This window comes from Mauremys reevesii, linkage group 20 (genome assembly GCF_016161935.1).
Source record: "Mauremys reevesii isolate NIE-2019 linkage group 20, ASM1616193v1, whole genome shotgun sequence".
NCBI classification, from domain to species: Eukaryota; Metazoa; Chordata; order Testudines; family Geoemydidae; genus Mauremys; species Mauremys reevesii.
The window spans coordinates 8,590,203-8,618,160 of NC_052642.1; the positions used below are offsets into that span (position 1 = coordinate 8,590,203).

At 44.3% G+C, this 27,958-nt stretch overlaps 1 long non-coding RNA gene across 1 annotated transcript in view; it reads right to left on the reverse strand.

Moving 5' to 3' along the window:
- Positions 1-1,114: 1,114 nt before the first annotated feature.
- LOC120387295 overlaps positions 1,115-27,958 on the reverse strand; it is a 37,907-nt gene continuing 11,063 nt past the window's right edge. The window contains exons 2-3 of the long non-coding RNA XR_005590111.1: positions 1,228-1,296; positions 1,115-1,125 (exon numbers count right to left, since the gene is read on the reverse strand). This is a non-coding gene — a long non-coding RNA (uncharacterized LOC120387295). The remainder of the gene's footprint in view (positions 1,126-1,227; positions 1,297-27,958) is intronic.

Genomic DNA, 27,958 nt, shown 5'->3' on the forward strand with positions numbered 1-27,958 from the left:
AGCTCAGGGATCTCTTTTGTTGTCCTGTATCTGTTTACTCAAACCACGGAGCAGGTCCTGTATTATCTATCAGTCTCTTTGAAGTTGCAGTATCCTATGGAGAGTGTCTTCACAAGTGATGCCAATGCTTTGATTCTGAGCAAGGGAACAACAGACATTATCCACTGGCTTCCCAGGTCCAGTGGGGTGTCTTTGATTTGACAGAAAGGCAGAGCTGTTTACACTCATCACCCACCCAGCACCCAGACTGCCTTCTCACTAGGAGATGCTAAACCCATTTGTTTGTTTATATTAAGAAATCAGGGTACCATTGCAAACCCATAAAGCTTCTGAGTTTATAGCAGGAGGCTTGTCCTGATCCATGGAAAGACTCACTGTTCAAAGCTAGATAGGACTAAATTATTCTTCTTCCCCATGATTTAGCTAAGAAGGTGTGGAACTGTATCTCTGAATCAACTTCCACACACCAGCTATGTTCTTTTATTGTCTCCAGCCTCAGTGTTTGTATAAATGCAAAACACAACCATAACTGTGGAGCACTAACTGATGCATAATTAAGACCAGAACATGGTACAGTTCAATGTCTGTATTAAAAATGCTTTATGAAAGGGTGTTGGCTAGAGGAAGGTCTTTATCGCCAAGATACAGGACTCTCTGAAGAAGCTGTCACTTAATTCCAGGTCAGCTGTTTCAAACCAGGGTGCTTAAAGTCAGGCACCTAAATAAGTGGCTGGGCTTTCAGAAGTGAACAACACACACAGCTCTCATGGAAGGTAATGAGAGCGGAGGATAGTCAGCACTTCTGAAAGTTGAGCCTCTTATTTCGGTGCCTAAGTATTGATTTAGGGCCTAACTTTACCCATGTGAGTCTGAAAATATAGGCCAATAAGAAGATAGAACACTTAACCCTTACAAAGCACTTTACAAAGATGTGTAAACTTTATCATCCCTGTCTTTCAGATGGGAAAGCCAAGGCTCTGAGAGGAGAAATTTCTTACCCAAAATCCCACAGGATGTCGGTATCAGAGCTAGGATCCCAATGAGGTACCTTCTCATCCGCTGGACCATACTAGTAAGTACTGCTGATGAGCTCTGATTTCTTAAAAGTGACTGCCTGCTTTTGAACTGAAGATAATTTTATAATTAGCCAGAAAAGATTTCTTTGAATGGACCTCTAACCCTGAGGCGAAAGTTGCTTTCTGTGTGGTTGAGTAGTTCCCAGAGTACCTGGTGGTCTGTGGAGAGCTGGCTGATCACATGGTGCTGGCTCTCCTCTTCCTCTGTGGCCAAGGGAAACTGAAAAGGTGGTAGAAGGGAAGAGCGCACAAAAGTAGAGTGTGGCTAGCTTTCTCCAAACAGGACAAAGCATTTGTCATGTTAGAGGCAGCTAAAAACATTACTTTCCCAATATCAGCTTTCCATGTAAGCCATTATTGTTGCCACAGGGATGTCGTGAGAGGGGGAGGTGTATCCAGCTGATCAGAAGGGAAGGGGCCCAAATCTTTCTGGCCTGGGTGGGCACTTTGCAATCCAGCCTGAGTAATGCCCGGGGAACAGAGCAGCGGCTACATTGTGACTCTGAGTCACAATCTAGTCCCTTGCCCAGGGGTAAAATAAGATGCATCTGCCCTTTGGCTGGTGCAGACTGCACGGATTTAGCCACACTTGCCTGTGTTTTGGGGTTGGGGACAGTTCCAAGGCTCCATCCACTTCTGCCCACCTGCATGGGATGGGGAGTAGCAGCCTAGCAGCAGCTCCTACTCAACCCTGTGTAGGTCTGGCAATGCAGGTGGCCCATGCAGAGAACTAAGGGGACGCCTTATAATCTCTTACTCCCCTGTGTGGGCGTGCAGTCGGGCTCACAGTTGAACCTTCTTTTGAAGATGTGATCCCACACTATAGAATGATTTGCGAGCCCCTGGCATAGTTCTTTCTGCATACTGTGCCTGCTGGATACAATGTTCTCACTTATGGTGCTGTGCACGTTTTCTGTGGGCCTCGACTCAGTTCAAGTGCGATTCTGAAGCCATTGCTTATTACTCTAGGCCAGCCCAATTCACTTACGTAAGCAAAAGCTTTTATCCTGAGTATTCCACTTAGCATGAGCCTTTAGCATCATGTTGTCATGACAATGCAGTACTGTGATCGAGGAAAACCAGCATGTATGTATCCCTACTAAGGAGTCTCTTTTTTAAAGCAGATTGTATTTCATAGAGACATAAACAGGTAACTACACAGATGAATATACGAGTATAGAATTGTTATGGGCTCATAAACAAAAGAAAGAGAAGTCAAGGTCAGAAAGGGGTCCATCCCAGGTCCTCTGTCTGCCGACAGTCAGTGGCCAATGCTGCCCTGCCCCAGGAGAAGGGAGGCAATGATCAATGATCTCTCTCTCTCCATCCATCTCCATCCATCTCATGAACAGACTAACACAGAATGAGGGGACACCCATCCTGGCCAATAGCCATTTATGGACTATGCCACCACCCACCATGAATTTATCCTTTCCCTTTTTTTATATAGTTAGTCCTAGCCTTCCCCCCCTCAGGAGAGTTCTCCACAAGTGAACTGCTGTGTGAAAGAAGATGAAGAACTTTTTTTTTTTAAACCTGCTGCCTTAATTTATTTTTTTGACCCCTAGTTAGTTCTTATATTGGGAATAGTAAATAACTCTCTCTATATCCTTTTCTCAACATCACTCATGATTTTATATACCTCTATCATGTCCCCCCTCATAGGTAATACATGTATTTGGAGGGCTACTTCTAAACACCACTAGCTGCACACGCATTTGGATTGGTTTAGATGTATATGTCAGGTACACTGGTATTTGTGCTTGTCTTGTATGCTGATGGGTGCCTGGAATTCAGTGTAGCATGTTATGCATGTGTATAGCAGGTTACATAGGTTTTGGGGAGTTAAATGGGTATGGTTTGCAGTATGGTTGTACAAAAACCTGGTGCAATGAGATAGTATTTCATATTATGCAGGTCTAAAATCTGTCTTGAGAGAAGAGATTAACACCTTTCTGGAGACATCACAATTTGGTTTTAATCAATGTCGTGGTATCTTGCATGGTACAAGTAGATCATAGGCTTAGACCACTCTTGGGGGCTTTCATATTTCTTATATATTCTCATAGGCTGTATTGTAAATGTAAGATGTTTCCTTTATCGTAGTGATGCATTTCCTTGCTGCTGCTGTAAATACAATCTGAATAAATCTCTCCCTTTGACTCTGTAGATTTAGAGAGTATGTGGGTTAGGCTCATGTTGAGAAGAAGCTCTAGGGACCTGGACATTCTAGATGATGCAGAGCTTTTCATGTATGTCACCCAAGGTCAAAGCCAACATGGGTCAGTTATGATCAAAAGTGCATCTGATTGGTTGTTGCTCCATGATCTGTGCGCCACAAGTTGTTGGTTTCTGTATACTTCCTAAAGGACGTATGTGAACAGATCAAAAACACCATCACAGCTGGCCTGTATCCTTCCCTAACTTAAAAAAAAATAGTGTGGTATTTTCAAAAGTGGTCTGCATTGGCCTAACCACTTCCATTGCAGTGAACAGTCAAACTGCCGCAGATTTCAATGGGATCATACTTACCTAAGCCAACACTGAAAACTTTTGAAATCCTCACTCACAGCGATGGTCCAAACCCTCCAGTTTTTTGGACTATAAAGAGTTTAAGGCCTTGAAAGATGGTTGAAGTTTGATCTAATTTTCTCACTTTTTCATACAGACTTTGGTCATGGTGTTTCGGTAGCACTCCTGCTACCTGGTCAGTGGATCAGTGGAATCCTTCCGTCTTCAGGGCTGTCCTTAACGCCTTTTCCCATCAGCAAAGCGATCACTCAAACTGAAGAACTGCAGATTTGGGTAGTGAACATTTTGGGTCAGATTCTGGGCTGCCTTACTCCCCATGTAATCCCCTAGAAGGCAGTGGGACTTAATGGGATTGCACAGATCCCAGGTCAGGTACAGGTGATCTCCTTGTCTGTTAAAGCATGTCAGATACTTCCCAAGTCTCTAGGGCTTGCAGTAGATAGTAATGATGTAGCAGCTTCACCAGTACTATATCTCCAGTGAAATCAAAGCAAGAGGCTCATCCTTTGGTAAATGACTTAACAAGAGAATCAAATAAAGCTGGCAAGGATCACATTTTAGGAGAAATATTCAAGCTGTTGTCAGTGCTGCAAGTGATAACTGTAATGAGGAAAGCACTGATAGACTTTGGAGATAGACATGTTCCATGCAAATCTAATACTTAGCCTGAATCTGTTAAATTAGCTTTGCATGGCTCTTATACAAGCAAGTGTTACTTTACATTACGCTCTGGGGAGATATGTCAAGCATTCCCCCTTCTATTCATCTCACTGTACAAGGATGTGAAGAAGAAGATAGCCAGGAGTATCCATACTTCTCACACTCTGAAACCAGGCAATCTGCACAATTGCACATGTGCTCCAAGTGGCTTGGATGCTGCGGGCTTTTCGTGGTGGCAGTCATTCATTTCCCATTTTGCAGCTGTAACAATGCACATACATGGGTTTACAGATGTGGAAGGGCATTGGATCTGCAAGCAAAATACACCTTTGGGAGCCTGTATGTTCACCTTCTGTATATCACTGTAACCAGATGGACTAACTGGACTCACAGCCAGCATATCTCATACACGTGTCCAGGCAGGCTCATTATTTCAGCATACAGCATAGTAATGTTCTGTATCTTATGTTCTTATCACTTACAGGCACCTTACCGCCATCTTGGATGGGCAGATTTCACCTGGGCTCTCCTTTGCATAGTCTTGACGCTCCGATTGCTGAATCATTAAGAATGCTGCTGTGAGTTACACTGAGGCAAGGATGCTCATTCGCTGGTACCCATCTCCCGTCTCATGACGCCATCATGGCTTTTCCTGCCTATGCATCCTTTAGGCAAGCAGTCTATATAACTCCCTCTAGAGGGAACTGCCTGCACCCTGACCCAAGCCTTCCAAGGCTACTTGTCTGCATTTCCCTTCGTCCAAGGCAATTCAGAAGGTCATTGGTAGAACTGGGAATTGAATAGAATCCAGGAATCCTGCCTCCCAGTTCCTTTCACTAGCTACTGGCCACCTGGTAACACTGCTTTCCTTGGGCCTCACCATCAATTTTCAGTTGCATCAACCTTTCTGCTGGGATCCAGTTTGCCACTCATTTCAAACATGCAAGCACTTGACATTGCTTTCAGTCACTCCCCAGAGAGCTTTGTGGGCTGCATTGGAAAATCTCACTGTTCCACAGCCGTACGTTCATTACACATGCATCCATATATTAAGCCGGTATTTATTGACACTTCACTTCCCGAACGAAATAAGGTCCTTAAGCCTGATGCAATGTCCACTGAAGACTCCTCATGACATTCATGGGCACTGGACCCTTATTTCAGAAAAGCAAAGAACTTTGACAGATTTTCATAGCTTCTTTTGAGTCTAAATGAATCAGCCCTGTAAACTGCTGAGAACAAAGATATAACCCCCTCCTCCTTGCAATCTGGCATGTAGGAGAGCTACATAATAATCCTAGGGAGATGAAAATATTCTATAAGGCTACTACTACCTACCCCACCGGTAGCGTAATCGATTTTTCAGATATCGATATCGTCTCATCTAGACGCCGATATACGATCCCGCGAACGCTATCGCTTCCTTCTATTCTCCAACACCACCGGTGGCGGCGCGGCGGCGGGGAGAGGATGGAGACATCATCATGCGCCCGTGAGGCGAGGAGTTATTCGATATATAGATACTGACTTCAGCTACACGTTTCACGAGCTGCTGTGCGGCGATCTATACTCGATTTTTCCCCTTAGTGTAGACCAGCCCTTAGATCAACCATTCTGTGTTCCTCGCCGCTGCAGGATTGTATTTTTGTGGGCTTTATTTGATTTAGTTTTAAAATGACTCAAATGTGTTTTTCCCTCTTGTTGCCTTTATTTCTTTTTCCTTAAATTCTGTTTCTGCTCTGAAAAGAGACTCTAGAAAACTGGCACTCTCTTACTCAGCAGATCTGCCTTTTTCGTGCATTGAGAGTCTGATCTACAGACTTCAGTGGCTAACGTCAGTTTTTGCTGCCTTTCACTATTCTTAACTTTGTCCAGACAACACAGCAATGCCAAGAGGAAAATAGAGTGCATCTTGCTCTTAGCTAAGTTCCAGACATTTAGTGGGATTGCACAGGTGCAAATGAGCATCTCCAAAACTTTGCAGATGCTATGAAATCCAAACTCGGATTTAAATCTGAATTTTGCATCTAGCCCATCGTCACAAAGAGATGAATCAGCTCTGAGTGCCTCTGAATTTTGGTGAGTTCAAAATCTGGACCTCGATCTGAATCTTGTGAGTTGGCCCCTCTCTAGTTAAAATGGGAATTTACTGTATCTTCATCCTTACTGAGTTCCTATAGGCTATAGCACAGAAATGTCACCAGTGCCTCTCAGAAGTTACTGGGAAATGGCGAAGGGTTGTGATGGGGGAGGGATGTGGCATGGCTGGGGTAAAGCCTTTGTAATAGATGCCTAAATTGGGATGCTTGGAAAACAGATGATCACAAATTGCATAAAGCTGCAGCTCCCATAATAAAATCTGAGGTTCAAAAAAGCCACCAGAAAAAATTACAGCTATTACCCTTGGGGGAAGTAAAAGAGAAGCTACTAGTAAATGCAGTGGGCCAAACTCATTGCACGTGCAACTCCACTGAGGGCGGTGGAGTTACGCCAGGGGTTAACTGAGTCCAATGACATCACAGAATATTACAGATACACGCAATAAACTACTTCTTAGATCAAAGAATGTCATGAAATTCAGGTTCAGATTAATTTCTGCATCATCTTCAAACCTTCCCGAAACAGGATCCAGGTCCAGTTTTTCTCATAGAAGGATCTTGGGAAGGAGTTGAGCGTGAGAGGCAGTGGGAAGAACATGCTACTTTGGCTTATTTCTTACCCAGTCTGTTTTACCTTCCTCTAGTCATCTTTCATTAGCATATAAAGGACTTCAGATACGTTATACCAGGGGTTGGCAACCTGCGGCACTCGTGCCAAAGGCAGCACGCAAGCTGATTTTTAGTGGCACTCTGCTGCCAGCCGGGGTCCCAGCTGCTGTCCCTGCTCAGCCTGCTGCCGACCTGGATGGACGGAACCCCCGGCCGGCAGTGGGCTGAGCAGGGTCGGCAGCCGGGACCCTGGCTGGCAGGGGCCGGCAGACGGAACCCCAGAATAGCAGCGGGCTGAGCAATTCAGCCCGCTGCCGGTCTGGGGTTCTGTCTGCTGACCCCACTGCCAGTCTGGGGTTCTGTCCACCGGCCCCTGTAAATGTAAAATGTATGACTGACACTCAAAACCTTAAATCACAGTAAATAAATGAAGACTTGGCACACCACTTCTCAAAGGTTGCCAACCCCTGCATTATACACAACGTCGTCCTACTTTTAAATAACATGTGTCAGCCTTCATAGTTCACCAGCCTGAGACTGGAGGTTTAGACAGACACTGAGTCATTTTTCATCTTCCCTTTCACCAAGGCTCCCTTTTGTATGGAGGAGCAAGAAGATTGTGTACAAGTGGCAAATCAGACCAAGAGCGTACAGCCATATTTCCTTCTGAATGGCACTTACTCAGAGGTTCAGAAGCTAGGATTTTAACAAACAGAAGAACCAGGTGGTGGTGAGGGAAATAGCGAAATGGTTTGTCTCTTTCCAGTAGATTGCTGTTAGTCCCACTGAATCATAGAACTGGAAGGGACCTCGAGGGGGCATCTAGTCCAGTCCCCTGCACTCAAGACAGGACTAAGTATTATCTAGACCGTCCCTGACAGGTGTTTGTCCAACCTGCTCTTAAATATCCCCAATGATGGAGATTCCACAACTTCCTTAGACAATTTATTCCAGTGCTTAACCACTCTGACAGTTAGGAAGTTTGTCCTAATGTCCAACCTAAACCATGCTTGCTGCAATTTAATAAAATGTGAAGGCGTTTAACTGTTTATAGGATTCCTACCCTGATACTTCTCTCTCTCTCGGTTGCTTTAAACACAATCTTTCTGGCTTCGTATTGCAAAATCTCTCTGGTCCACAGTAACAGCAGTGCTGGGGAAGTGGGTTCGCTCAATATGACAGCTGCTGTCAGAGGGACCTGAGTCATCCTGATTTACTCCACTTGCTGGGGTAGCACAGTAGCTCCCAAGTTAGGGAGTAGCCTGTTGGACATGCTTCATGTAGCATCAGCTCACACCGCGTACCGCTTCCTGAGATTGCCAAAAGCAGCACTGACAGTGACAGGAGAGTTTGCACAGTGCCATCTCTCCAGCTGGTCACCCCTCATTGCTTTGTAACTCGAAGTACAATTGGGGACCCAGACTGGCAACTTGGTTAAAAGGTTAATGAACACAGGAAAACAGCACGTTACAGACGTTATGCCCTCTGATTATTATTATCTGTGCCAAGAAGCCCTATTCATAGATCAAGACCCCTTTCTGCTAGGTACTGTACAAAAAGACAGTTAGACTTTTTGATTCCTATATGATGTCAGCAAATCGGACATCAGTGCAGGGAGATGGACTTGATTCTGAGCTAACACTAATGTACGTTGGGAGTAATTCCATGGAGCCACACTGGTATAAAACCAATGAGAGGAGAATCTAGCCCTGCATGTCTAGTGGTCAGAACAGGAGTGGGGCTAGGAATCAGGACTCATAGGTTTTGCATCTGGCTCAGCTTTTGACTTGCAGTGTAACCCTGGGCAAATCACTTAACTCTGCTGTGCTTCTGTTTCCCCATCTGTGAAATGGGGATAATATTAATACTGCAACAAACCCATGCCCATCTCATAACATCACATGTATCTATATGTTGCATAGCTTGACAACTTGGAGAGAGTGAGGCTAGAACTCCGATCCTCTGGCTTCAAAAGCACAGGCTCCTTCCTACCTTGGTAGCTAATGGAATATGTCCATTAGCTGCTGGCAATGCAGATCAACAGCTCTGATTGTAAGTACAGAGGTAGTGATACACATCTACACAGCTTGTTCTTGCAATAGTGAAGGCTGTTTTGAAGCTTAACTCTTAAGGGTTTCAAAGTGCTCTGGCTGTTTGGATGAAAGGTGCTGTATAAAAGCAAAGTGTTATTAGCAATCCACTACTGCTGATTACATTGCTTCTTCAAAAATAAAAATGCCTTTCCTTAACTCCAACATAACTCTTTTTTTGCCTAAGAATTTTCCAGGTAACTGTGTAGATGTGGAATGGAATGGGTTAAACCTCTCCGTGCCTGCATTCCCTAGCATGGATGGCCTTAATAGGCAAAAGTGATTACACATGAAACAACTTGGCTGCAGGTGATTAACCTGGGGCTAGTCCACCCTGAGGAGCTAGCCAAAGCTAGGAAAATAGGTTTGTTTTCTAGATGGATTTTTACTGTTAAGGAGGTTTGAGTATGTGTTGGAGATTGTGAATGGAGTGGCATTCAGTGAGGGCAATGGAGAACAAGCTTGTTCCTGCTGGGGACCTGGAATTAGCAGAAGTGGAGGTCTGTGAAGAAAGCACCTGTCTCTTGCTTGCAGACTATGTCATGTAGGGGAGTGGTAAGAGTTGATATGCCTGTCTTAAATGTTTGGTAGAGGAAGGTTTTCCATTTTCATTTTACCTGGTGGGAGTAAGCATGTTCAGCCTGTCTCTGATATTTTGTCTAATGAACTTGGAGACAGTAATATCTGAATAGAGTTGGGGCTTATAGATTGTAAAGTGAGAAGGGACCATAATCATCTAGTCTCACCTCCTGTGGAGCTCATGTTGAAGAGCTTCACTCAGCCATTCCTGTGTGGGAGGGATTTATTCTTCACCTCTGTGAGAGTGAACATTGTTGAGCCCAGTAACTTGGGGCTGAACCAGAGTATCTCCTGAATTCTGTACCTGATATGCTCAGAGACTTTGGGAAAGCCCCTTAATTTCTCTGTGCTCTGGTTTCCCAGTCTGCAAAATAGGAGTATACTTGCCTTTATCAGAGGGGTAAATTGAGGCTTAATTAACTGTACAACACTTTGAGACTTTGGGATGAAAGGTGCTATCTGAATGCAAAGCACTGCTAGGGACATGAAGCAAATCATGGCTTCTACTTGGCAGGAAAGAATTCCATATGGTGATCTTGAGTTAGTCTGCCTATACTAAAAGCATTAATAATGCTAATATCTGGAGCAATATTAACCAGTCAGACTGCATATGCCAATGAATGCATCCTGATTGGCTTTAGTGTGAGTTCAGTGAAACCTGTTACTCAAGAAGTTACTTCTCTGGACGTGTAACTTCATCTGTCTTTTAAAACACTGGCCTAAAAGAAATGCAGAAACCTACTGGCAGTTGATGCAGTCAGATTTGGAATGCCATCTATCATTTTACTGTCAGAATGAATGTATATCACAATACACTTAATGATATCATGTGTCTGAGAGTATCAAGATGGATTGTTTTCAAAGAGTAAAGGTAGGTACTTTCATAGGAATATCTGCTCAATTTTCTTCAGTGCTGTGCGCTATGAAATGTGTAGATGGCCTGTACATATTTGTATTACAGTAGCATTATTTGAAAGAATGCAAATGGAAAATCAAATTGCAGGCAGCTGAGAACAAAAGAGACCCCAAATGTATTGTATGAGGTAGGAGAGTGTCCCTTCCTTTGATGTTCCCCTACAGTGGAACGTGTACATGAACCATCTCCCACCTCTTCTAGTCCTGCCACAGGCAACACTTGAGGAGGGTCATTGAGGGGCCCTTCACCCAGCCTGAATGCCAAGGAGATACAAATTAAATGTCAGTGGCTGTGGATTTCACAAGCAGCAGGAACTGTTTGTGCAGGTGCCTGTCAAAGCTCTGAGTTAGGAGTTCTGTGGGAGCAGGAATCAAATTAACCATTGTCATGTGGGGGCTGAAATGGCATAAAGCCCCTAGTATTAAAGTGAATGCGGCACTTTGGCATTTGCATCTGCTGCTCCTTAATGCACAGACCTTCACCTGTGAAAAGCTTAAAAAATGCAAATACACCGTTAGTGTGATGTGCTTTTGCAAGTACCAGGGCATAAGAGCCAGAGTTTGAGATATTTTTAAACTAGGATCCCTGCACAATTGACTCTTAACAGACAGCATAAAAGTGGGTCAAAGAACTGCAAAGGAACATCAGTTCAGAGACAGTCCTGTGAGTTTAATTACAGGGGCATGGGGGAAATACCTAACTTGATCAATATCTGTCTGCAAAGCTCTGTTGGGTGGAGACAGTGCAGGAGCAAATGTGCTGATGACTAAATTTCAGAAACATGGAGAATTATGGATTTGCTAAACTGTATAGACCAGTGTGGAGTTTTGGCTGCTCATAATGAATCGTGACAGCAATTGAGCACATAAAAGGAGATGTATTTTTTATCACTCAGTATTTTATTTGGGTACATAAATATTTTAGCAAAGCCCTGGTGAGATTCCAAAACATGTATTCTGTAAATCTTTGCATTGCTCCCTTGAGCCACGGAGCTTGTGAACTTCCCCACTACTTGCCCACCAGAAAGACATAGTTACTGCCCTAGCCTCAGGACAGACTAGATCTTCCATTGCTTCCTTCACTAATATTAACTCATTCCACCTGCTGCCTTCTAAACAAGTCCAAATTGAGAGGCATGCAGAGATCCATTGCAGCTTCTGTGGAGCCATGCTTAGAGACCCTCTGTCCTTGGCACAGGACCTTGATTCTGAATTTGCCATGTTCTCTCTTCTCCTTGACCTTTGTCCCTGTCTCTGAGGCAGGGTGGAAGGATGCTGTGTCATCCTCCCTTTTTGCTAAGATTGTGTTGGTTAGCCAAAGAAGAAATAAAGCAAAGACGTGCTCAGTAAGACAGACAAGTAACTAAAGAGTTTCACATAGACTTTGCAGAGCCCTATATTAATTGTTTCCTGTAGCTACTTTTCTTTGCCCTTGTGGCTTCTTTTGTGGAAGCCTGTAATTGCACCTCCTTCCCATCATTTGGGAGGACAGCGTGGCTTCTCCTCCTGCAGCCTTGTAAGAACTCCCGACCTGCTAAGTGTGCTTTGGCCAGGTTAATGCTGTACTTAGATGGAAGACCAAGGAATGCTTGGATGCTACAGGAGCAATGTAGGTGGCACTTTCTCCTTGGATTCAGTACTGCATCAGTGCCCTACCATGGTGTTAAGCAGTGCTATGCTGTTGCAGGAGGCTGTGAGGCTTCAAACAGAGCATGGGTGGCTAAAATCCTCTGGCACCATTGTTCCTCCATAAAAGTCGGAGAATTAACCCCAATGTCCTCTTCATAACCTGGAAAGGCTTGCAAATGCAGCTCCAGTTTTGGGCTTCGCACACCCCCCATACTGGGCAGCTTGCATTCGGGTTTGGTAGCAAGTTTTTCATTTTAAGCAGAGCTCAGTCAATAACGTCCATAGTTTTTATGGCCTAGACATTTCTTGTGAACTGGGTCACTGGACTGTATCTGTGTGACAAGCTCAGGCCGGAATGAACATGACATGCTTCCTTCCAGTGCAGATCCTTCTATCCCAGCCAAGGAAAAGTAGGATGCATTCTGCATGCCAGGTCTTTCTACCCATAGTTCACACTATTGTTAACCCTCTGGAGACCATGAACAGCAATTAGTTGCTCATGTGATTGCTGTTTAGAAAAAAGGCCTCAATCTAATTGGGTCAATAATAAATTTTTAATATTCACATTAATAACAGTCTTGCATAACTACGTGTGTTCCAGTTTCTTCGGTGCTTTGCTAGGAGCTGTTTGAAACTGTAATGGTGATGATCCATTATATGAGCAGAAAACTCAATTTTTGCCAATCTTTGGCTTTTTTTTTAAATGAATCTTAGTGGAGCTGTGGAAGGGCTATACCTGGCCTCTTTATTATGTGTATTGTGTATTTGTGTACTGATGTGACTCAGTCTAGGCAAGATATTTGCTACATGATTTGGCTCTTTTGCAGACACTGCCAAAACCCTGCTTTTGTGAAATCAATCGCAAAATTTGTTTCCCTTCGGTGGCACCAGGCTTGCCCATCTATTTCCAGTGAAGGGAAGCCACCATCAAGATGCCTTGTGTAGCGGTGACATGGGCTAGCTTAGTATTATGTGTGTTATACCATAGCACCTAGGCGCCCTAGTCGTCATAGCATGCTGGTTCTGTAAGGGGACAGGGTTGCATTTGCTGGAGTGTTTTTCCATCTTCTCTACACTGCAGTATACCCTACCATCTGGCTGGAGTTCCAGCCAAACCCACATGGATCTTAAACACTCACTGAGCGTATCCCCTCTATATCTGACCATCCGGGAGCAGTGCAGTGTTCAGCCTGCCAGCGGATGAGTAGAGGCTCCGTGGGCTAATTCTGCATAATTAGCTTTTTGGCAATGGGGTCACAAATGGTGGGAAAGCTTTTAATTAAAAAAAAAAAAAGAGAGAGAGAGTGGTTTAGATTTAAACCCTGAGCTCTGCTGCGTCCCTTACAAGAGTTGGCCTGCTGCAATGTGTGGGGCAGTTCATGCCACACTGAAAGCCTGTGTCGGTAGATAGAAATGAATTGCAAGGAACTAAGTGGAGGTGGATGGGTGATGGAATCCGCATATCCTGCAATGCAGCCCCATTGCTGCTGTCATTCCACCCTTTGGCTTGAACTGTGAACCCCTTCTGACCACTATACAGAGGTTCCTGGCCAGTGGATCAGTGTAACTGTAGTCCTTTCCCTATAGCCCCTTTAATGTTTCTTCTCCACCAGTCTGTCTGAGCGAGCAGAGGAGCTCACTCCTGGCACCCACAGGTTGTGGCACCATTGCACTTGTGCGCACGCATGTGTATAAATTACCCAGGAGAAGAACGTTCCATGGAGATACTGGAAACCTGACTTGCAGGTGCTACGGTCAAGAGCACTGTAGAAATAAAACATACTGGTTTGGGTCTCCTCTCTATTGATGATGTGCCAGTATTGCATTCCCCACTGTAAATGTTGTTCTCTGTTGGCAGGGATCTGACCGATGGCTGTTTTGTTTTTAAAACTGAGAACTAAATCAATATCGGTGTTATATACAGTGCTTCATGAGCTGGAAGCTTGATGAAGTATCACTGTGCTGGGGACTTGGACTAGAAGACCTCTTGAGGTCCCTTCCAGTTGTATGATTCGATGATGCATTCATGACTGATGTTTGTGAGTGTATTATGTTGTATTGCTGCAATTTTTATTAGCAAGGAGGTGCTAGGCCAAGGAAGGCAACTCTTGTAGAGACTTTTGCCCCTACCAGTGCTCCCTAGAATTGGGGGGGACCCTTAGATTGGTGCAATAAACATCTTGTAATAAAAATCTCAAGTGTGTGGCACAGGACAAAATTACCAGAAGCAGATGGTGGAATAGTAAATGAATGGGAGTTGGCAGCAAACCTAAGCAAATCCGTTCCCTGCTTTGATGAAACTGGGAAGAGAAATAATCAGCACATACCAGTTTGCAGTGACCATGGGGAATCTCTTCATTCACTGGAGGACCTCCCAAATCTAGTCCTTGGCAGGCTTGCATGTAAATTAATACTGTCAAGGACTTTATCTAGTACAATGCCTGTTGGCGTAATGTGAACTCCTCCGTGGAGAGTACATTGTCAATACCAAGCAGCATCTCTCTTCTTTCCCTCTTGATTTTTCCTATATGGAAAGAGCCAGTTATTACACTAGAAAGACTATTCACTGCCAACAAGTTATGCGCATCCCCTATGAGTTTTGAGAGAATAACAAGAATGCAATTAAATTCGCCCTTATTAGCATTAAACCCGAAAACAACCAAGTCAAAATATAGCTGAGCAATAATCCCACAAGAGCCTGGAGACAGAGGAAGAAGCTGCAGCAGCATTCTTAATTCAGGCCTCTTGCACGCGTGGCTTTTGACACAGAGTGTTTTGATGCTGAGCAGTACCTGTCTGGTAGATAGAAGTGGTGCATAAGTGACACACAAGCTAGCTAATCTCTTTGCCGATACAGACTAACACGGCTGCTACTCTGAAACCTGTCATTATGCAAGGCATTGCATTTAGCCGTATGGAGTGGAAATCCATCAACTTCACGAAAAAACTCGTACAGATAGAGAGAGACATCATCTTCCTTTCCAAATGCAAACAGATGGAAATCATACCAAAAGGACTAAAGGTAAAACATCCATTACAATCTACATATCACACAGACTATGCTGAGAGATTGTGCCACACATTCTCAAAGAAACTGCGAAACCACTTGATCAACATACTATACGGAAAACAGGGAAAGATTAAGACTGAGCTCTCAAAACTGAATACTCTCATGAAAAACCAACCTTCCACACAAACTTCCTCATGGGAAAAACTTTACAAAAACTAGACAAGCCATTTACAACACAAACTTTGCTTCTCTACAAAAGAAAAAGGACACTAAACTGTCTAAACTGCTACATGTCACAAGGAGCCACAACACTAGCTCCCTTAACCCACCCAACAATGTTGTTAATCTTTCCAGCTATCCTCTTAGTCTGGCAGAAGAATCTGTCCTATCTCAGGGCCTCTCCTTTTGTCCCTCCAGGCCCACGAACATGTTACAGTTCTGCGGTGACCTAGAATCCTACTTTTGCCATCTCCAACTCAAAGAATATTTCCAACACACCTCTGAACAACATACTAACCCACAGATTCCTTCCTACAAACACTACCATAAGAAGGATTCTGCATGGACTTCTCCTGAAGGTTGAAACAGCAGACTGAACTTCTACATAGATTGCTTCCGTCGACGTGCACGGACTGAAATTGTGGAAAAGCAGCATCACTTGCCCCATAACCTCAGCCGTGCTGAACACAACGCCATCAACAGCCTCAGAACAACTTTGACATCGTAATCAAAAAGGCTGACAAAGGAGGTTCTGTCATCATCATGAATAAGGTGGAAGATGAACAAGAGGCTGCTAGGCAGCTCTCTAACTCCACATTCTACAGGCCATTACCCTCTGATCCCACTGGTGATCACCAAAAGAAACTACACCATCTGCTCAAGAAACTCCCTGAAAAAGCACAGGAAGCAATCTGTACAGACACATGCCCAGACCCCCCACCAGGGGTATTCTATTTGCTACCCAAGATCCATAAACCCGGAAATCCTGGACGCTCCATCTTCTCAAGCATCGGCACCCTAACAGCAGGATTGTCTGGCTATGTGGACTCCCTCCTCAGGCCCTACGCTTACCAGCCCTCCCAGCTATCTTTGAGACACCACTGACTTCCTGAGGAAACTACAATCCATCGGTGATCTTCCAGAAAACGCCATCCTGGCCACTATGGATGTAGAAGCCCTCTACACCAACATTCCACAAAAGATGGACTACAAGCCATCAGGAATAGTATCCCCGATGATATCACGGCAAACCTGGTGGCTGAACTTTGTAACTTTGTCCTCACCCACAACTATTTCACATTTGGGGACAATATACACCTTCAAGTCAGCGGCACTGCTATGGGTACCTGCATGGCCCCACAGCCTGCCAACATTTTTATGGCTGACTTAGGGGACAGGAGCTAAGGAAGCGTTGTTCTAACGCCCCTACTCTACTTGTGCTACATTTGATGACATCTTCATCATCTGGACTCATAGAAAAGAAGCCCTCGAAAAATTCCACCATGATTTTAACAATTTCCATCCCACCATCAACTTCAGCCTAGACCAATCCACACAAGCGGTCCATTTCCTAGACACTTCTGTGCTAATAAGCGATGGTCACATAAACACCACCCTATATCGGAAACCTACTGACCACTGTACTTACCTACATGCCTCCAGCTCCATCCAGGACACATCACGTGATCCAGTCTCTACAGCCAAGCTGTAAGGGTAGGTCCATATTTACCGCGTGGGTCGATGCGGTGAGTTCGACTTCTCGGAGTTCGAACTATCGCGTCTAATCAAGATGCGATAGTTCGAACTCCCCACGCGCTCCGGTCAACTCTGGAACTCCACCACCGCGAACGGCGGTGGCGGAGTCGACCTTGGAGCCGCGGAGTTCAACCCCACCGCGTCTGGACGGGTAAGTCAGTCGAACTAAGGTAGTTCGACTTCAGCTACGCTATTCGTATTTGAATCATAACATTCAAAAACCAATGGGAGAACACTTCAACCTCTCTAACCACTCAGTGACAGACTTGAAGGTGGCAATTTTACAACAAAAAAACTTCAAAAACAGACTCCAAAGAGAGAGAGACTGCTGAACTTGAATTAATATGCAAATTAGATACAATTAACTTAGGTTCGAACAGAGATTGGGAATGGGTGGGCCATTACAGTAATTTAATCTATTTTCCCCATGTTAAGTATCCTCACACCTTCTATGGATCATCTCGATTATCATTTCAAAAGTGGTGGTTTTTTTGTTTTTTGTTTTTTTTTCTCCTCCTGCTGATGATAGCTCATCTCAATTGATTGGCCTCTTACAGTTGATATGGCTACTTCCACCTTTTCATGTTCTCTGTATGTATAAATATCTTCTTGCTGTATATTGCAGTCTATGCATCCGATGAAGTGGGCTGTAGCCCATGAAAGCTTATGCTCAAATAAATGTGTTAGTCTCTAAGGTGCCACAAGTGCTCCTGTTCTGTTCTTTTTGCGGATACAGACTAGCAGGGCTGCTACTCTGAAGCTAGTTACAGTAATGCCTATGGAAAGATCCTCTTGGATTTAATAGAATGGTAAGGTCAACGTTGAACTCCCATACTAACCTGACAGGGCACTAGCCTGGGGCTCTGGAAAACCTGGTTTAATTCTGTTCACCACAGACTCCCTCTGTGACCTTGGGCAAGTCTCTGGGCCTCAGTTTCCCCATCTGTGCAATGGGGGTAATAGCACTTGCCTGCCTCACTGGTGTGTTGTAAGTGTTCCAATACACTATAGTAATGGAGGTCATGTAAATATCAGAGGGGGGAGAGAACTTGTAGCACTCTGTAGTGTGGGATTTTCAAAATCATCTAATTAGCTTTCAGTGGGCCTTGTGCTCCTGAATTAGTTAGGCATTTTTGAAAATCCCATTCTAAATTCATAAGGGTCTCAATTTTAAAATTCACTGAGATCAATAGGAATCTTTTTCCATAGACTCCGCTGGCCCCTAGGTTTCTGCAGTTATAGAAACTTGTTCCGATAATACGCTATTGCTTTTATTGCTATTAAATTCTGTAGGACTCTCGTTGGACCAACTGAAATCAAAGTGTCCCCAGAACAGGTAACTGTAAACAGCATGTAGGACATATGTGTTAGGCTAATTTGTAACTGATTTTCAAAGAGACCCCACCGATGGTGGTAGGATCAGTATCTTCCCTTCTCTCTCTCTCTCTCTTTGCAGAAGCTACATAGTTCCATGTGTCTTTAAAAAGAACAAAGACCAACGCTCATGAGCAGCCCTGCGCTGGGGTGGGCGGGGGGAGAGAGAGTGAGTTGGGAATATCTCACAAGAAACAGGAACATTCATCAGCATCAAGGCTTCTGAGGGGTCGGGGGAGAGAGATAATGGCCGCACTTTGACAGTGTTCTACATTGTCTGTTTGCTGTGATACAATAGTGTAAGCTGCCTCTTCCCACCCCATTTAATTTAGTACCGGAGGATTCCTAGCATGAGCAGGCATTCGGAAATGTCTGGGAGGATGTAGCCAGGTTTCCACTGCTGCTTTTGGCTGCAGTCGTGGGTTAAAGGTCACAGAGTGTGAACGGGTCTTTGCATCTTGACGATGGTGAGAGCTTTCTGGGACGCAGCAGTACTGCTGGAGCAATGGAATTTATACAAAGTAAAGGGTGGGCAGAGCGGTAATCTTGTGTGGGAAACAACTGGAATACAGGCCGATTACAAAGGAGAGTGGCCCTTTAAAACTGATGGCAATCCAGTAGAAGGATTTCTGTAGAGAAGCTGGAATGCTTCTTATTTTTCCTGACTCTGAAACCAGTCACCTGTAGCTTGGATGATTTTATGTGCATGGTGTAAAATTGTACCTGCCAAATCCTGCATGGCACTTGGGCAATCTTCAGTGTTGACTGATGTGCACTTTAAAGCAAACTGAGTGGCACTTGCTGTCAGCCTCCCACAAGTGAATCTTCATTCTCTACCTTTTATTCTGGGATCATATAGTGTATTCCTTAGTGGAAAGTAATTTCACCTTGTCTCATGGAACATACTGTGATGCCAGAACTAGAGAGTTTGAACTATTGGCTGCAGATAAAGATACCTGACAAATGTAACGCTCTTTCTGTTCATGTGCTGATCCTCATTTCTGCAAATTGATTGATTACTGGCAAATGCTGATGAGTGTATGTGAATAAATGTAATTGCATGGGGTGTCTGGACTGGTTACTTCTGGCTCTTTACGGCATGTGATTTATCATCGAAGGTGGGATGCAAACAAGTGTCAGAGAGTCACAAGCATCCAGTCCTTCCTGTGTGGGTAAATGGAGGTGGTAAGAAGGCATCCCATCTAAGTCCTGGCTAGATGGGATGTTGATCTTGGGTGAATTCTGGCATGGAAGAATATGAGAACTGACCTAAGTCACACTGAAGTGTTCCTGCTCCCTGATTGCATGGTTGAAATGCTTTAAAAATAGCAAATTCTGTTGGTGGTGGACAAATACCCTTGTCTGTATATTAACCCCAGGGTTTGTATGAAGAACAGTCATTCCCCCAGGGCACGTGCAGACAAAAACCTGTTGATGGAAATGAAAGGATACAAACATGGTAAAAATGAACACTTGTGAATTCAAATGAATGCTGGGGAGTGCTGTAGTGGATAGTATTCACTCAACACAATGTGTCTCTAAGGGGGACAACACTAGGCACTACCGCAATGTGAATGTGAAATAATTCTGCCTAGAATCAATAGAATAAAGCATTAAAGAATTCTCCCTGGTGAGAACTGATGGTGTCAATTGCTGCCCTGTTTGGTGCATGAAACTTAATATTGGAAACAGTGCCATGGTGGTTTTAATGTGAACTGGGAAGAGTGTACATTTAGTGTTTTCATGTTCCTCTAAGCCTCTCTGGGATGGGGGAAGAGGCGAAGTGTTGTGGGGTATTCTTGTTTGTTTCGTTTTGTTTTCTTTGTAGTTAGCATTAGAGCAAACTAGCAACTATTAGTATTAGTTGAACTAAAAATACTTTATAAAGGCAACCAGATGGTGCAAAATCTGAAGAATTATTTGGTCATGTTGGTGATGTGTTGGGTCCTGGGACCCTGTGTGAAAATGCCACTTAAGATAAGAGAGCTGAGAAGGTGATAACCAATCACAGCTGGCACCACAAGAAGGGGAAGAAAAGAAACAAATCTGGGTGAAAGCAGCACATCCTGCTTAATCCCTGAACAATAATTATGGTGAAGTTTAGATCCCTGATATACATTGGCATCCAATAACTTCCATTATTTAGGTACAATTATTTTTACAGCTAATGCACATTAGTTACCTTCAGTAATTAACTCATAAAGTCTTGTCAGTGGAAGTGGAAATTGCTTCTCCCCCCGCCCCCCAGGATAGTGGATAAATTACCCCGTCTGATGGGCAGGTGTTTCCCAAAATAAATGGAGCCAAAGTGCAACTGTTCACGTTTCACGCCTGCTATGCTATATTCATCCTGTACTGACATGGCAGGGTGAATTGGCAGGTTTCTTCCTCAGTTCCAAAGTCTGACTTGAGCTTCTGATATAGCATACAGGGAGACACCTGCTTACCCAAGGGGTGATGATCCATCTGCTCTTAGCAAGCTGTAACAAAACTATTGTAACAGCACAGTGTGACCTTGTGACTAGAGCACAGGACTGGGACTTGAGAGACCTGGGTTCTGTTCCTGGCTCTGACACTAACCTTGTGGAAGCCACTTCCCTTCTCTGTGCCCGCGTTTGCCCAAGAGACAGCCCCTGCCCCCAAAAGCTTACAATGTGTATGTGCACAGCCCCTGGCACAAGAGGGTCCTGATCTCAGCTGGAGGCTCTGTAATGCTACTGTAATACTACTGCTATTCTCCATCATCAGGCTTAATTAAATACAGTGCAGTGTGCTGTGCCTTATCTTCAGAGAGCACCACAGTGCGTCTCAGACGGGCGCATAAACAGAAGAGAGAGTGTGGCTCAGAGGGAGCATGTGTAATGGTGACTGCACGTTCAGATAGATGGGGCAGCTCAAATGAAAGAAAACACGCTCGTCCATGTAAATGGCTGCAGTAGGGGAATGGAAAGCACTCCAAGGAGAGGCATAGTACTTGTTATAAAGTGCTTTGACATTCTTAGATTGCAAGGATAAATATTCTCTCTCTTCTATGCACTAAAACTAAGCTACAGAGGGAATTTGATGTGAAATGGTGCAAGCTGCCCAAAGCCACACAGCAAATAAGTGTCAGACTGGGGTGTAGAACCGTGACTCCCAATCCTTTGTTCTCACCAGTGAACCACAGGGCCTCCAAAGCTGTGCTATGTCCGCCTAAGAGCAATAGGAATATTTCCATAGGAAAAGGCTCATCTTTGTCATTCCCCAGCTGCTTGCAGTTCAAACGGTCAGGTTCTCAGCAGTAGCCCAGGGCTGCAATGGTTAATTGTCCAAGGTGAGTGACATGTAGATTAAATGTACAAAATGTTCAGTGTTAGCACATTTCTAGCACTGCATGCTAACTAAGTCACTTACAGATATCTGACAGAGTCCCTGCCTGACGAGAGGGCAAATTAAGTGAATGTATCGATGAAGGATGGGGGGGGGGGAATAGGATATAAAAGCCAGTGTTTGCTAATCTAAGGTATTAGGAACCTAGGAATCAGACCCCTTAAAATGATATATATGATTAACAGTGTTTCTGTAACCTATGTGCACCTTTCCATACAATAACAATTTGGTGAGGTGCATAAAAATATATTGATCTTAGTTCACTAGTGGTTTGAGATCTCTGGATGGGAAAGTATTGTAGAAGTGCAGAGTAGTTCCCTCCTAGAATGACTCTGTTGCATGTGTGTTTCTGTAGTTCCTGCTGGCGCAAGACCCAAACCAGAATGCTCTATCCAAACCTGCCTGAGAATAGGGTAATTGAGTGGTAGTACTGAACTGATGTTTTGCCATTCAAAACCATGAGTGGGTCTGCCTCATCTGTAATTATTTAATTATGAGAATGCAGATGTGCAGGTCAAAGGCCAAGAGCCACAAAAGGACTATGTATGTTTTTCCAGAAGGAATGAGCATTCTCTCTAGTTGAATTTTTCATTAGGCCACATGAAGAGATGGGAGAAGCCTTGAAATAGAGACTGTTTCCCCAGTGACAATCTAACCCTTAGTCAGTGACAGGGGATGCAGGACTGGAGGAATGCTACTGAACTGGAAGCAGTATCCTCCTCCTAGGACAAATTACCCCAAAGGTGACTGAGAAGAGATTATAGGGTATTGAATTCTCCCCTGAGCCCTGCTTTCCCCCTTTTAATCTGTTTGATCTATCTAGGTACCTAGGGTCACAGTATTGGGGTGCCTCCCAGATACTTGGAAATATTATTTGTATCTTTTTCTTCCTAACTTGTAGGAGGAACAGCTTGATTAGCTTGGCTGTTGTAGACTGGCGTGAGTCAGGAGTGTGTGTGTGTTTAGAACTTATTTGACGGGGAAACTAAATGGAAGAAATGAGTCTTATGTTTAGCTCTGAAAGATTTCTGAGCTCACTGCAGGGGTGGGCTCACGACTGTTCTGTGCATTCAGTCTGTTGGATGCGTTAGCAAGCCAGTCTGGCCTGCTTCAAACCAGCTCTAACACTGTGGGTTCAGAATTCCAACTTGTGCGTTGCTGAGGTTCGTTTTATGCTTCAGGTTTTGTCTTGCCTGGGAAAAAGGTCACATTTAGCTCAGGCTCAGCTAACACGAATTAGCTAATCCTGAGTTAAACCTGAACTCTCTTCCTAGAGGCCAGGAAAGGAATGAATAAAGAGGCCAGAGTTAAACACAACTGTTTAGAGACTGAAAAAAGTGAGGAGGAGATTCTAATATTTTGGGGGGAGAGAATCTTTCAACGCCCATGTGTTTCAAGTTATCTTTGAAGGTATTATGGATAAAGCACTTGACTGGGGATTGAGATCTCTGTTCCGTTCCTGGCTCTGCTACATGTGACCTGTAGCAAGCCCCTTAATCTCTGCGTGTGTCAGATCCCTATCAGTAAAATGGAGATAGTGATTCCTTTCTCCTGCACATTGTCTGTTCAGATTGAGATCTCTGTGGCAGGGACATCTCACTTATGTGTTGGTACAGTGCTGAGAATAGGGCCCTGTTCTGAGCTGGAGATGCTGTAATGCAAAGAGCTAATTTACTCTTATAGACATCACAGGCTTCCTTTTGCCTACAACTATTTTTAAACTAATCTGCTTTAACTAAAAGGGTTAAATTACAGGACAAATGTTGGCTAACGTGAACTAGTTCTGCCAATTCCCAAATGATGGGTTCACCTGACCCCACTCCATCAGGTTCACCCCTACTGATATTTATAGCACAATGAATGATTAAGTGTAGATAAGTTGGTCTGTGTATAATGTATGTTAGCTCCTATTAGGTTCTCTAGGCGTGAAAGGACAGTTCTGGAAACAAATTAAACAGTGGCCTTAGCGATTCCTGATGTGACACCTAGCTAGTCACCAGTAGAGGGCACCATACACCTCATGAAATGAGCTGCCATATGGGTCAGTTGGTCATTGGCACTGTGTTTGTGCAAGGCTGCTCCAATGCCTTGTTCCACCTCTCCCTGGGAATGAATGGATTGTTGCATACACCGTGGCGAGGGCCTCAACTGATGCATGTGTGTAAATGGAATGGGTGGTTTGTTCTCCAAAGGTGGGCCCCAACTCATGATCCTCTGTGTAAGAGCTTGAGGGTGCATTCTGGCTTGGATGGGCTCAGTTACTTGTCTAATGAGCATCTGCTGAAGATGATGCTGGTCCAAGGCCAAGCTGACTTGTCCCTGTGTCTGGGTGTATTAACTGGCATATTTATACCTGCAATGTTATGAAGTGTGGAGGAGGAGCTCAGAAGGTGCCTGTGTGATCGGCCATCTCTGTGGGAGTACAAAGGTGTAGGATTGTCTGCAGGGAGCAGAAGGAGAGTATAGACTGGGTAGGCTGCATATCTGGTCTGGTGTAAAGAGTGCCTTTTTCCAGTTTAGGTTATGGTTGCTTTGGAAGCAGTTTAAACAAAGCCCCAAAAAAGCCACTCTTGTTGCAGAATGAGTGTCCACTTGGAAAATGATACCAGTATAAATACAGTGGGTTTGCTACCTGGGTGCAGCTTTCCTGCATAAAGTCCTGAATATGCCATTGACTTGCTGGGTGACCTTGAACAAGTTGCATTCCTGCTCTGTGCCTTCGGTTTCTGTGCCTCGGCTGCAGAATGGGTAAACTCACCCACCGTTATGAAGCACTTTGAGGTTAAAAGTGGGAAAGTATTATAGGATGGGTTTGATGGGGCCAAATTGTGTAGTGTAGCATTAGACAGCCTGATCCCACTTTTAGGTTCTGTTTGCTAGATCGCGATTCCTCTGCAAGGTGTGTTTAGAAACTGTTAGCTTATTCTCACAAGGGTGACAGATCTTCTACCCTAGCTATTCAAGACCTTTTTTGTCTGCTTCAGGGATAAGATTGCAACCTCTGGCATAGGGAGGAAAATCATTCACTTATTTCCTGCATCACCCCACGTCGGCTGCAACATCCTAGTCTGGTGCTTTACAACTGCAAGCAGCAGGGTTCCATCCATGTAAACTCTGTCTAAAGCAATGTTTTTGCATAGCAGCTGCCAGGTAACTTTACTAAGGAGGTTCCTTTGTTCTTCTTTTTTTTTTTTTTCTTTTGCAGCACCTTGATCGCAGTCAGCAGATTTTTTTCCTTCCTAAGTGAAGCGGCTGCTACTTAATGGAGTTTTAGGCGTGTGTGAATGATTGCAACCCAAGCTTTGGTATTTGTGCTGCTCATACTCCATCTGTTCCAAGGACTATGTAGGAAGGCAGCTAGGAAAGTATAGTAGTAAATAATACTTCTACAGCACTTGCCATCAGAGGCTTGCAAAGGGCTTTGCCAGCATTACTGAATTAAGTCTCTTAACATCAGTGAGAAATGGGGAAAGAATTGTTCTCCTTTCTGTACTTGGGTAAACTGAGGCACAATCGTGACGGGAGTTGTCCAAGGTGTAGTAGTGCATCTGTTACAGAGGTGGGAATAGAACCAGATCTTCTCAATCTCAGGTCAGTGACTTAAAATCTAGACCAAGAAATAAGACAGGAGCAACAAAAGTAATTTTCTTCGAATGAATGAGCTTGATACCTTAAAAGAAACTTGTACTGAGATGGAGATCTCAAAACAGTAGTTGCAGGAGATTTAAAGGAGTCAGCACTTATATTATTACCAAGTAGTTCAGTATGGTAAAAATGTCTCTCTTGAAGGTTGTAAATCTTCCTGCTTCAGGGCATCAGTCAACCACTGTTTGACAGGATTTAGGAAGAAACTTCCCATTTGGGTCTGTTATTCCGTAACTGACCACTGCAGGGATTCTTATCTTCCTCTGAATCATCTGGTGCTGGCATCTGTCACACGGGATACTAGACTGGTCTGATCTGTGGCCCGTCTCAAGTGATGTTACTGTGTTATGTTTACTCTTAAAATAAGACACTTCTGCAGTTTCCCTAATTTTAAAGACACTTTGTATCCAAATACTTTAAATGAGACTCTCGGTTACCAACATATAAAATAGCTTTAAATGTTTGAATTTCTAGGAGATATTAAGGAAATGTCTCTCCTCTGGCTCACTCCAGTAGTTTCCGAACATGGGCAGCAAACAGTTTAGCTGTAGAAATAGATGGGAGCATCTTGTAGTTCCACAAGCACTTTCCCTCCACAGATGCAGAAAGAGAGACCTCTAAGCCAAATGCTCCAGTGTCTCCTTTCTCTTCTTAAAAACAAACTTGGAAAGTGTTTGCAGACACTTTCCGTGGGAATGGCTTGTGCTCTGTGCAGTGAGACCCACAATACTGCAGCTATACCATGCTCCTGTGCCACTGAATCCAAAGCACAGGAGCATCTGCTCCTAGTCACCTCCAAGCAGACTCCATATAGACAAACTGCTTCTGGAAGCAGGCTTGGGCAGAACCGGAGCTGGACAGAGCATTTTCTCTAATCGACAGGAATGGCAGGTTTGGAGGGTAATGATCTTCCCCTCAGGTGAGGACCTGACTGACAGTGATTTGTGTAGAGCCTAATATCGTCCTGGGTGTCTCAGTGTCTGATGCCTGCTGTATTTGGCAGCCTCCTGTTAGATCTTGCAGTGCAGTGATGTCTGGCTGGCTCTCAGCAGCCAGTTAATCTTTCTCTCAGCTACCAGCCTCTCTGCTTCACATTTTCCCCCTTTTGCTTACAGGACTGTTTGCAGCAGCTAGTCCCACCCCTGGTACCAACTGCATCTGTCAGTTAGAAGTGTGGGGAGTAGACACCTCCCAGCCCCTCCGGCAGGACTCACCCTTGCCTGTGACTTGCATGCTGCTTCTGCTGGGGTTTGAACCAGGAACTTTCTGCTCAGACAGGTGCGCTAAAATTAAGCAGCCGGCTGAATCAGCTGCAACTTGGCTGAATTCTTTGGTGTTGGAGGTGGGGACTCAGAGAGATCACTGATTTGGTATATGGATATTGGTCGTAATACACTCGGTCTCTCTTGGGATTGCTTCTCCTGGCGCTGAAATGCAGCCAGCTCTGCAGAGGAATGTGGTGCAGAGTGTTGTTCATTTAATCAACCCGTCACTCTTTGTTCTCCTTTTTTATGAAAGATGTAAGGTAGGTTGCCTTTTACAGCGGTTTGGGCAGCTGGACAGATGGTACCAAGTTCATCTGTGATGTAATTCCACTGCAGTCAATGGAGTTATATCAGGGATGAACTTGGCTCAAGATTTCTGGGGAGGGAAATGAAGTAATTTCTCCAGTCTCCACTGTAGTATCATGTAATAGATTTGTGGACTTTCCTCATGTTTCCATTTGCCATCAATACACCATTGGGACAGCCTTCCCCCACGGGTCCCAGCCATACAGCTCAAAGGCAGTTCTGCTCCTCTTCAGTGCCTGGAGCTTCTCGCTTCATCACACAACCCTGACCATCCCCAGCATTGAGAGGACAAGAAAAGCAAGGAGTCCCTTGGGGTGGAAACAGGGGAGCCCACATCCCATGTAAACTGCGTCATGAAGGCCAGGCCAGCATGTTTTTTGTCTTTTTGTTCTGTGTTTTGTACAGCACCTAGCACACCGGGGTTTTGGACTGTGACTGGGGCTCCTGGGTGCTCATGCAATACAGATGATGATAAAGGACAAAAGAAGGCAAATCAAGATACACTAGGATAGCAGGGTATAGACCTGATTGTGTTTCTCTCCTCTTCTCTCACCCTGTGCTCCCCCAAACTGATCCTGACTAAGGATATCATCATCTTTGGCCGCCTTAAAAAAAATATATAGGGCCATACCCTGCCCTTGCAGCTGCTTATCACCACCAGCAACACTTCCCTGCCATGCAAGAGTAGTGACAAAAAGTGCCAGCAGATGGAATTTGATGGTGGCAGCATTTAATTGTTCAACTGAACTATGGCCAGGACTGAAAGGGGTTCAGTATTTGCATAGCACTTCAAAGCGCTTCAGAGATGTTAATTAATTCATCCTCACAACAATTCTGTTGGGTAAATTGGGACTTGCATACGTGAGAGTTGCACCAGCTTAACCTGAAGTGTGAATTTAACTGATGATAAACTGGCACTAGCCCCACGGAGGGCATTCTTGGCTTGCTTTCAGAGTGGCTTTTTTCAGTTTGTCTATTGAGAGTAAGTTTAAGCTAAACCAAAATAAGTGTGTCCATATAAGAGTTTGTACCAGTTTAAATACAC